This window comes from Oryctolagus cuniculus, chromosome 12, assembly GCF_051225735.1.
Source record: "Oryctolagus cuniculus isolate XC-2025 breed Fujian yellow rabbit chromosome 12, ASM5122573v1, whole genome shotgun sequence".
NCBI classification, from domain to species: Eukaryota; Metazoa; Chordata; class Mammalia; order Lagomorpha; family Leporidae; genus Oryctolagus; species Oryctolagus cuniculus.
Window position 1 is genome coordinate 1,202,737 of NC_142878.1, and position 11,826 is coordinate 1,214,562.

At 60.4% G+C, this 11,826-nt stretch overlaps 1 protein-coding gene across 3 annotated transcripts in view; it reads right to left on the minus strand.

Annotated features, from left to right (window-relative positions):
- The window catches only part of AGBL1 (AGBL carboxypeptidase 1), a 635,239-nt gene that overhangs the window by 66,265 nt on the left and 557,148 nt on the right, over window positions 1–11,826 (minus strand). The gene's annotated exons all lie outside the window — the stretch shown is intronic.

The window sequence follows — 11,826 nt, forward strand, 5'->3', positions numbered from 1 at the left end:
GCTCTCTCTTCATTTTAGCCATTCTAGTGGGTGTGAGGACAGGTGTGGGGACAGGCGTGGGGACAGGCGTGGGGACAGGTGTGTGGACAGGTGTGTGGACAGGTGTGCAGACAGGCGTGCAGACAGGCATGGGGACAAGCGTGGGGACAGGTGTGCAGACAGGCGTGCAGACAGGCATGGGGACAAGCGTGGGGACAGGTGTGTGGACAGGCGTGTGGACAGGCGTGGGGGCAGGCATGCAGACAGGCGTGGGGACAGACGTGGGGACAGGCATGTGGACAGGCGTGGGGACAGGCGTGTGGATGAGAGGTATGCAGACAGGTGTGTGGACAGGCGTGCGGACAGGCGTGTGGACAGGCGTGTGGATGAGAGGTATGCAGACAGGTGTGTGGACAGGCGTGGGGACCCGTGAGGGGACAGGCATGCAGACAGGTCTCCCAGTGCACGTGTTTTCCTGCTTTGTGTCATTTCCCCTCCTCTTCCCTCCTGGCCCTTCTCTCCCTTGCTTTCTGCGTTGCCCTGATGGACGATAATGCAGGGACACTTCCATGTGCTTGGCTGTCATCTGTAGGTCCCCTTGGGAAAATGCCACTTTATGTATTTGGTTCATTTTATAATTTCATACTTCAATTTCTTTACTATTGAGTCAGGAGAAATTTTAAATACACATCCTAGGCGCAAGTCTTTTCCAGCCCTGTGATTTCTGGTCATTCCCCCGAGTTTGTAACTTCTCTTTTCACCCCCTTTGTAAGTCCCTTGCAAATCAAAAAATGCTTGATGAATGTCAGATTATCAAATTTTCGTATTATGGCTCATGCTTTTGGTGTTACACCTGAAAACTCAGTATTTGATAAAGGGGTGAGATGGCAGTCAAGTTCCCCTCTCTTCCGCTCCCCATCCCCCCACCTGTGAAGGTCTCACCGCTCCAGCACCGTTTGTCAAATGCCTTCTTCTCTTCACTTGCTTCTGCGTGTCTGTCAACATCAGGGGAGCTGCCTCCGTGGCCTGTTCCTCTTCAGAGACTTCCGGTTCTGTCTGTCCCCAGGATCACACCATCTTGACTCCTGTAGCTGTGCCATAACCCTAAGTGCTCGCTGGTGATCCTTCCTACTCCGTTGTCAAGGTTGTGTCAGCTGTTCTAGAATGTGTCTTTCCGTATGAATTTCAGGACAGCTTGTCTACGTCTCCGATAAAACTTGCTGGGATTTTGAGAGGAATTTCATTAAAGCGGCAGGTGTACTTGGGAAGAATCATCCTTAGTACACAGGTTCTTCCAATTAATGAACACTATTTGTCTCTGCATTTACTTAATCTTGTTGGATTTCTGTCATCCGGATTTTGTAATTTTGCTGCACCACCCCGTGCCTGTTTCTGATCGCCTATCAGATTTGTATGAGAGCAATCACAACTCACAACTGATTCATTCTGCATGCTGATCTAGCCTTCAGTCCTGCTGGCCTCCCCCATCAGTCCCTGCAGGTTCGGGGAGGGGAGAGGGCAGGGGAGGTGCCGTGGAGGTCTCTGCACAGCCAGCCTCCCGCAGAGGGGCCGCTGTGCCCCTTCCCCTGCACCGTGGCCTCGATTTGCTCTCTCATCTTACTGCGCGTCCGGAGCCTCCAGCCCTAAACTGAACTGTCCAGGTGAGCGTGGACACCTTGCCTCGGGCCGCGAGTCCAGACGGGGACCCTCAGAGGCGATGGCGGCCCCTGCGCCTTTCTGTGTGTGGGGAGCAACTTGGACTAGACTAAGTTACTGGAATTAAGACTTATTCTATGCATCTGCTCTCCCACAATGTGGCGCTGGGAGAGGAGAAAACAGCTTCTACACAGCTGCCTCCAGTTCAGCCAATAAACTGTAGGACTTGCTCCTGATTGGAGAGCAGCGTACTCGGCGTGTGGGCAGCCGAGTTAGGATTGGCGGAGGAGGACTATAAAGGAGGAGAGAGACGGCATGCACCAGGAACATCTAAGGGGAACACCTAAGGGAACACCCATGCAGCCCCCGAGAAAGCCGGCCGGCAGTGTGCCGCTCCCCCGCGGAAGTGGGGAATGTGGCAGGGGGAACCGCCCTTCCACGGAGGTGGAAGGGACAGTAGCCAACCCAGGAAGAACCAGCAGCAAACCCGGGGAGGGCCGAGCAGACGAAAGAACAGCGCAGGGTCCTGTGTCGTTCCTCCATGAAGAGGGGGAGCGACACTGTGGACGTCCATGGTCACTGGGGTGACTCCCGCCTGTCCCCAGGCTCCTGAGCGCTGGGTCTTGCCGGAATGTTGTGCTGCCTCGCTGCACCGTCATCCTTTGGCGCCTTGGCAAGGTGCAGCCTGCAGACGGCTGGGATCTGCTCCGGGTGTGTTTGACCGGATGGACATGGAGCCCAGAGACCCAGGCGGCTCCCCTGTCCAGGCCCATCCCATCTCGTCATCCGGAGAGGCACTCGGCACCTGTCTATCTCTCACCCTCCCACCCCTCCAGGCCCTGCCACCCCACCCTGCAGGGAGCCCAGCCTTCCCCCAGGGAGGCAGCAGAGGCCGGGGGCGGAGCCTGCAGCGCCTCCTTCCTCAGGGTGCAGGTTTCTGGCCAGGAGGGCCGCGCCCGTGGCAAGTGGCAGGGGCCTCCTCCAGCTGCCTGGGGGCCTCCGGACACGCTGGGGACTGAAGAGCTCACACTTGTCCACCCGAGGGCGACAGCCCCGGTCTCTGAGCCGCCCTCCTCCCACCAAGGCCCCCCTTCGGAAGGGGACTCCTTGAGGGGCTCATTTGGGCTGATTTGCAGCCACATCTCCCTCATCAGAGACTCTGCGCCTGAGTTCTGGGGCTGCCGCTTCCCGGGCAGAGTGGGGGCGAGTCTCAGTGAAGACATTCCACGGCTAACCTAAAGCAGCAGCTGACCGCCCTGAACCTGCCCTCCCCGTCGTCCAGGGCACCGGGGCTAACAGAAGCCGGCCCACTCCCCAGCCTGCTGCTGGCCGTGGTGCGGATTCTGCGCCAGCAGCAGGCCAGCATGGCGCCCCGCTCCACTTTGCAGCCGCACAGCATCTCGGTCCGGCACGGCGATGCCACAGCCTGAGCCCGCGCTCTGCTGCTCTTGTACTTGTGTTTCAGAAGAGGGACGCAGGATCGCAGGGAAGAGGGACAGGACAGAGGACGGAGGACGTGAGGGCCCCTTGTGGGGCCGTGGCTCGGGACGAGAGCACCCGCTCGCTCCTGCCTGGGAGGGGCCACGTGAGGGAGTCGGGAAAGTCGTGCGCTGACTCCACGGCCCGTCCTGGAGGTGCGCTGAGCCAGGCCGTGGCTGTGCTTCCAGCCCTCCCTGGGCAGCTGCAGGGTGGGAGCAGCCAGCACAGGTGATGACGAAGGGTGGTGCCCACGCGGAGTTAGCTCTTCCCTGCAGAGGCCACGGCGGGGGCAGGTGTCCAGGGGCCCAGAGAGGAGTGAGTGGGAGCAGAGCGGCCGGGAGCCCTCAGAGCGCTGAGTCAACAAAATGAGGCTGAACCCTTAACAGCTGCAGGAGAGGGACGGTGGTCAGCAGCCACAGCCACAGGCGGCGCTGTCGGCACCGGCATCGGGGACAGGCGCTTCCACGGCGCCCGCTGGCAGCGCCGCCCTCGCATCGGAGGACCAGCACGGCCAGCACGCCGCGCAACGCGCCGCCGCTGCAGAGAGCGCCTGGAAGCCGTTACCCGAGCAGCGATGGTTCTGTCCGCTGCCGTTTTCTACGCCTGCTCTTGTACGCCACCCCGTCACCCGGGACTGCTTTCCGTTTTCCCTTTGCAAAATCCGAGCTCCTTTTCAGCCCTGGGAGCCAAATCCACCACCATCCTCTCAGGCACACCTTGCACTCGGGACGCTCCTGAGGCACAGGGAACGCGTGTGGACCGCAGCAGCCCGCGTCTGAGACCAGCCCCCTCCTCCTGCTGCCACTGCCGCCGCTCGTACCGCCTACCCGAGTGTGGCCGGCGTCCCCGATGCATCAGCGCTGTCGGTCCTCATCCTTCTCCCCTGCCCAGCACCGTCAGACAGAAGTGCTGCCGGGACAGGTGTGCCGTGAACGCCCCACAGCGGCTGTGCCCGTACGGCCGCCACCAATTCCCCTGGGTTTATGGAGCACTAGACGGCAAGGTGGTGACTACTTCCCATGCCTCAAGCCATTTCGTCTTCCCAATAATCCCGTGCGTAGGAATGATCCCACCCATTTTGCAAATACATAAACAGAGCCTTAGGAGCCCTAGATAACCTGCTCGGGTCTCCCAGGCTGGCAGAGGGTCCTCCGGCGCCTGGGTGGCGGAGCTGCCCGTGCTGCCCCAGCCACCGTGCGTCCTCCAGAGGGGCGGGGACTTTCCAGGAACAAAGGGCCGCGTGGCCTACACGCTACAATGCACACACACGCCCTAGTCCACAGCCTCAGCACTGCTCCTGCCTTCGCTGGTCCCCGCCCCCCGTGACTGCAGACAGCGTGAGAGCAGGGAGACGGCCGGGCTGGGCCTCCCGACTCAGGGTGAGAAGTGAGCTGGTTCCCTCGCTCGCCATCGCCTGGGTACAAATGTTGAAAAACCTCCTCGGCCACCCTGAGACCTCGTCCTCACGATGCGAAAGTGAGAGGGTGGGTGTGGAGGCCCCACGACGCCAGGGCGAAACATCGGGATGAACAGCACCCGGAAACACCCGGCATGACCCGGGAGCTCGAGGCTCCAGGCACGGAGGGGGCGAGGCTGTCGCTGACCCCAGGACGCCGGCCCCTCTCCCCGCACTGATCCCAGAGGCGCCGGCGCTCCAGCCGCCCCGGTCTCTCCTCGCCCTCCTGAGGGACTTGTGCTTCCTGCCCGCACTTCGCAATTTCAGTGTCTCCAGGTTCCTCCTCAACGGAGCCACCTCCAGCCGCGGCCTGGTGTCGAATCCCGGAGGGAGTTTACTGCCACTGCCTCATCACAGCAAACTCCGGGTCCAGGGTCCTTAGCTGTGCCCCCGTCAGCCTGTCCTCCTGGGCCCCCCCTCACTGTGGGACTCGTCCGTCCACTAACCTGCCTATTTGAGAGCCAGCGTGGCCTTCAGGAATCTTGACGTGGAATGCAAATAGCTGGATGCAAAGGTGATTTCCCGGCCTCCGCGTCTCCTGCCTCCTCCACTCTGATACTGGCCCGCCTGGCCATCGCCCTTCTGACGCCCGCTCTCCCCTGGTGGCTCCCGGGAAAGGGAGGACAGAGGCTGCTGGGCACCTGCGTGAACAAGACCCCTCTCCTGCCCACTCCTGCACCCGGCTGCCCTCAGCCTGTAGGCGGGCATCCCCACTCCGCAGGCTGGCCTGGGAAAACCGGGCCTCAGAGGATTTTCCTGACACCTGCCATTCGCCGTGCACCTGTGCCAGCCCCGTGCTTCCCGCTGACCATGGAGATCACACAGGCCCCGGAGACACAGGCACGCTGCTTCTCTCCCCACCTTGGACCCAGCAGGTGGAAAGCGCAGGTGCCAGACTTCTCCTGTGCCCCTTGCCTTCTCCCCACGGGGCCTCCTCTACAAACCCCGCGCCGTGCACACGCCTCCCCCACCATGCTCAGGAACCACCTCCGGCCTCGCCACGCGCCTGCTTCTCTCTGCAGTCTTCCCCGGAGCCTTGAGATTCAGCAGCTCTCCGTGCCACAGCCCACCGTGCCCAAGCCCCACCACCCGCCTCCCGGGCACGGGGCTTCCTCTCGGCTCCAGCGCAGCTCCGCGGTGCTTTAAGGAACTTCCTCTCCCACTTCAACAACTCCCAGGAACTTGGGCGCTTCCCGGGAGCCGTGACCCTGACCGACTTCTACACACAAACCTCTCCCCAGAAATGACGGCCTCCTCCATCTCCGACCAGCACTGCCCCCGAATGTCTGGCAAAGAAGTCCAACTCCAAGCCACAGGTGGGGCGCGGGCCCCACCCATCCCCGTTCCCTGAGCGGCCTGACCACCTGCAGCCGGCAGCCCTGTTGGATTTGAAGATGCCCGGCTTCCAAATCAGAAGAGTGAGCTCGCAGACCTCTGCTAAGTGACCCAGCCAGGAGGTTTTCTCGTCTCCACGGAACACAAGCGCTCAGCCCCTTCGGCGGGGAGATCCGAGGACACGGCCGCTTCTCAGCCCGCTGCCTCCCGGAGGAGCCCCCTCCCCGCACACAGACAGCAGTGGCGCAGTCTCCACGCCTGCCCCCCGGGACAGGCAGGGATCGACGGCCACGTCAGGAGCCGTGGACCCAGCCTTGGCATGAACGCCATGGGCCCGGCAGGTGGAGGAGAGACGACGCTGGCGCGTGCACACGCGCAAGGCCTGGGGCTTCTGTGCCTTTGAGAAGTCCCCACGGGGACGCGCCCTTTCTCCACTCGTGTCACAGAGGAAGGAAATAGCCACAGGCACTCACAGCCCCCAGACTCGCTTACTAAGAGTCGACAAGATGGACTCAGTGTTGTGTGGTGACTGCTGGGACGCTGAGACCACAACATAAGCAGAGACCACGCCCTGCGGGTTTCAGAGGACAGCAGGGCACCCGCGCCAGCCTCGGACAGGGCCCTGCAGGCCACACTCCTCCCTCCTCCTGCCCTCTGCTCCTCGTCCTGGACCACGCCACCCCTTCCCTCTCCAGGCCCTGGACACATCTGTCGCCATTAACAGTGGACACGCAATGTGCGCCTCGTACGTGGCTCCAGTCCCAGCCTAGCTGCCCCGTGTCCTCAGATCAGCCCGTGTCTGGCCTCCCAGACTAAACTGCCCACAGGCCAGGGAGCAGCCCAGCTTCAGCGTCCTGGGCCCAAGTGCGGTCCCATCCATCCCGCTCGGGCTCGGGTCCAGTCGCAGGCGGAAAGGGGCACCGCGTCTCCCCAACCCTGCACCAGGTGCCAGGTTCGTGGTCCGGGATCGACGGACCCACACCCCTGCTGGCATCGTCTGCGTTCCTGGAACTGGAGCTCCGTTCGAACGCCACGGGGTCTGACCAGCTCTCACATTTCTGCTTACTTGTGACAAGCTAGCTCGAGCGCTGTCTCTCCCCCTCCCTCTCTGTCTGGAATGCTGACCCTTGTTCCATAACCAAGAGTTTGTTCCAATACCAACAAACCTCAGAACAACAACAGAGAGGAGAGCAGAGGACTCCAGGGATCCGTGTGCCGTGCCGTGCCAGAGGGAGGGTGGGCGGGGGTGGCCCGAGGCGGCGAGCCCTGGGGCCCCGTGCTGGGAGGGCGGCCAAAGAGCATTCCAGGAAACACGCGTGGCTCTGTACAAGAGCGGGTAGAGACAGGGGCCTGGGTCCGTTCTCCAGGACAGTGCTGGGAGAGCTGTCTGAGTTCAAGCACGCATTTCCACATCACTGCGAATGGGCCGGCCCACAGCGTGGACAGAACCAGAGGCCGTCGCGTTACGTGAAATAAGTCAGGCCCAGAAAGACAAACACCGCGTGATCTCACGCCGGTGTGGAGTCCACAAAAGCTGACCTCACCCCAGTCCACAGGCGGAGAGCGGGGAGGCGACACGGCACTGGGAGGTGCGTGGGCTCCCGACACCCACGTGGGGAACCAGACGGAGCTCCAGGCCCCTGGCTTCAGCCCACCCATCTCTGGCCTGTGTGGCTATGTAGGGAGCGAACCAGCAGATGAAAGATCTCTCTCTGTCTCCGTCTCTCTCTCTCTCTCTGTAACTCTGCCTTTCAAAAAATAAAATACATTAAAAAAAAAAAAAAAAAAAGAACTTCCCAGGTTACGCCAATGCCAAGTGGAGGTGAGAATTCCGATGCTTTGTAAAGAAGCAGGTTCACAGGCCCGTTCCCCTCACGGGCTCTCCTGCAGTTGATCCCAGCCCATCGCCGATCAAATCATAGGAAACCCTGAGGACCGAACCGGGAGATCATCTGATGTTTTACACACACACATACATGTGTCATGTGTGAATAGGCTACAGCCGTGTTTTACATGTGTTTCACATGCATGGGGAAGTTTGCCACAGGGAAGGAAAATATCTGGCCTCCATTTTTTTGAAAGAGTAAATTAATTACAGAAAAATACTACAACATGAGTGAGCCGTCTGTCCACCAGGCTGGGCTGGGCGTGAGGACAGCAGCGGGAGCCAGGAGCTTGTCTGTCTCTGTCTCTACCCAGTGCCCCGCCCTGAGAGCTGACATCAGAGCTGCTACGACGGGGAGCAAATGCAGACTGACGGATCTGCAGTGCGAGCGGGCAGGTCCTTCCTCTGCTCTCCACAGCGGGGGAAGCTGGGCCTGGGAGTCCAGCGTGGACACAGGCTGGCCAGGTAAGGGCCCCACGGCACAGCTGGAATGGGCTGCAGGTCACGACCCTGCACCCACGGCAGAGCTGGGCTGGGCTCTAGGTAAGGACCCCCACACCCACAGCCCCACGGCACAGCTGGGCTGGGCTGCAGGTCACAACCCTGCACCCACGGCACAGCTGGGCTGGGCTCTAGGTAAGGACCCCCACACCCACGGCACAGCTGGGCTGGGCTATAGGTCACGACCCTGCACCCACAGCACAGCTGGGCTGGGCTGCAGGTCACGACCCTGCACCTACAGCAGAGCTCAGCTTGGCTCTCAACCCTACTCTGGCCTGTGTGCCCTCTCTAGCCCCTCCAGATTCCAGGACAGGAAGTCCTGTGTGAATTCAAAGATGAACTCAAAAGAGTTGTCACTTTGGACATTAACCTGTCACTTCCTTTCTGCTGGTTCCCAGCGGTGTTGATCTCTGACACGGTGGAGTTTGGAGCTAAGTCCTTGGAAGTCCTCGGGGACTGAGACTCCCTGATCACTGACGGTCAACTGCAATGACAAACAACAGTGGGGCCCTCCATGCTCGGCCAGGAGCAGAAAGTGCCAGCGCCCAGGACGGCTTTTAGCTTTCAACAAAGAGAACACTACAGGGTGAGGAGGGACGCAGCTACAGGGTGAGGAGGGACGCAGCTACAGGGTGAGGAGGGACACAGCTACAGGGTGAGGAGGGACGCAGCTACAGGGTGAGGAGGGACGCAGCTCCAGAGGGAACCTGGCCCCCGCCGGGTTGACCTGCAGCCTCAGCTCCACTCACACATCTCCAGTGGCTCCCCGGACTGTGCTCTGCTGTAGGCGACCTTTTTTGGCTCAGCTGACCTCACGTCCATCGTTCTCCACGCCGCCTGCCCCCACGATGCAGACACAGCAAACCCCGTCCTCTCACATGCACGCTCCAGGAGCCACCCGTCACCTCCCCCATAACGGCTTCCTTGGTCTTTGTGCTTGGCAGGCGGTGAGCAGCCCCTGCAGGCGACGCCGAGGGCCTGCTCTGGCCCTGCAAGGGGCATTCATGACTTTCTCCCTCTCAGCACCCGGCCTGGCGTTGTCCTCATGCCCAGCCCAGCCTGCTGTGACAACGTGTTCACCGTGTTTCAGCCTTCAGCATCTTGCTGCATTTCATTCACTCAGCTTCACAAATAATGGGGGCCGAATGCACTCCTCACCGTGGGAAGATGTTGCACGCGTGTGAAACGCACGGGGCAAGGTCACGTATTGATCTGCTCGGGCGCGGCGCTGATCCTACCAGCTCCGCGCACGGCATCCAGCGCGGCCCAAAGTGCGCTCCTGTTTGTTGAGCAAGCGAAAGCTTCAGAAACAGCACAAGAGGAGAGAGCAGAGGAGGGGCCGGCTCGCTCCCCTGGGCCTGCCGCTCACAGACCTCGGCGCACACAGAAATCTGCACCCCGAGATTCTGAGAAATGGGCCAATCAATCAGCGGCTGGAGACAGACTCCGGTCATAGACGACGATGCCCTGCCGTGGGTCGCCCCGTCCTGTTTAGATGTCCCCAGACCCCGGTCACGGACGACGATGCCCCACCATGGGTCGCCCCGTCATTCAGAAAGACTGTAAGAGCTGCAGGCTGAGAGCAGGCCGGAGGACACGGGTCAGCCCCGGGCTTTGGACCTGGAAGGTGAGAGGGCCACGCCCACTGCGAGTGCTGGGAAGGGGACAGAGGACACACTGACCTCTCAGAGCCCAGAATCCCCCAGCCAAGGAACAGCTTGCAGGCTGCTCGCTCTCTCTCTCTCTCTCTCTCTCTCTCTCTCTCTCTAACAGGACTGAAAACCCACGCAGAGGCAAGGAAAGGAGGCCTGGACTTTTTCTTTCCTTCCTTCCTTTCTCTCCGTCTCCCCCGTTCTTTCTTCCCTTCTCTGATCCTTCCTCTTCTTCTTCCTCCTCTTCAGGGCCGCCCCACCCTAAGTTCATCTGAGACTCACGGACCAGGCTGCCAAACCTCTCGCGCCGGAGTGGAGCGGAGCCAGGGATGAATTAATGCGGAGTCTTAATGGGCTTTTCAAAACTCTGGAGCCAGCCTTCCACTCCAGATATTCTGCGCTGAGGTCGCTTATTCATTCTGTTTAAAGCTCGCATTCCAGCAGAGCTTTGAGCCGAGCAGGACACGGAACTCACACCACGGGGGCACAATCAGGCGAGGGCTCCGCGTGCCCCTAGAGATCCCCACCCCCACCGGGCAGCCTCAACCTCAAGACGACACTGAGAACGCGCTGTCTCCCAGCTGCTGGCGATCGCTGGGTCTGAGAAACACCGATGGCCGACACCAGATGGACCTCACCGTCTCCGGGAACCAACCCGGCCGGGCAGGAAGCTCGCCAGGCTCCCAGGAGCCCTCCCCCAACTCCGGGGCCCACCCAACTCCTCTGCCACTGCTCCTGCCAGCTAAGGCAGGGCCTCTGGAATGTTCCGCACTGAGGGCCACTCCTAAGTGAGCACACAGGGTCAGCGCATCACATGAGCCTGTTTGGGAAAGCGGGGGAGGAGTGGACTGACTGCCAGACCCGATTTTCAGGGTGAAACCAGAGTTGTGGTCTGGAAAGGCTCAGAGCAGGTGCATGGGAGGGAGGGGAGGCTCTGGGAGGCCAGCACCGGCTGGAGGAGCGGCCTCAGACGAGCAACATCCCCCAACCTCATATTTCTAAAAGAAGAAACACGAGAAGACCTACAGAAATTATTTCACTGCACACCCAAATTAAATTGAACCACCGCGCTTTAGCGAAGCCGATCTGAGATTGAATCATGAATCTGTCACTTTCTAGCTGGTGACCTTAGGCAAGTTAATTATTTCCTGTAATCCTTCCACGGGTGAGAATGAAAGAGACCGCGCACACGGCACAGCTCTGCTTCTTCAGGTGCTCATCTCTAAGACGTTGAATAAAGAACACACTTGCCCTCAGCAGGATCTCACGGAATCTGGCACGGTGATCAATAAATAGTCATGAGGATATAACTGAATTGTCGCTCCCCCTCTTCGTGGAGGAACGACACAGGACCCTGCCTAGGCTTCATATCCGAGTCACGGCACCATTATGTCGCTCCCCCTCTTCGTGGAGGAGCAACACTGAACCCTGCGCTGTTCTTTCGTCTGCTCGGCCCTCCCCGGGTTTGCTGCTGGTTCTTCCCGGGTTGGCTACTATCCCTTCCACCTCCGTGGAAGGGCAGTTCCCCCTGGCCGCATTCCCCACTTCCGCAGGGGAGCGGCACACCGCCGGCCGGTTCTCTCGGGGGCTGCACGGGTTCCCTTAGATGTTCCCCATAGATGTTCCTGGTGCATGCCGTCTCTCTCCTCCTTTATAGTCCTCCTCCGCCAATCCCAACTCGGCTGAGTACGCTGCTCTCCAATCAGGAGCAAGTCCTACAGTTAATTGGTTGAACTGGAGGCAGCTGTGCGGAAGCTGTTTACTTCTCTCCCAGCGCCATATTGTGGGAGAGCAGATGCATAGAATAAGTCCTAATTCGAGTAACTTAGTCCAGTCCGGATTGCTCCCCACAGAGGGAGAGCAGATGCATAGAATAAGTCTTA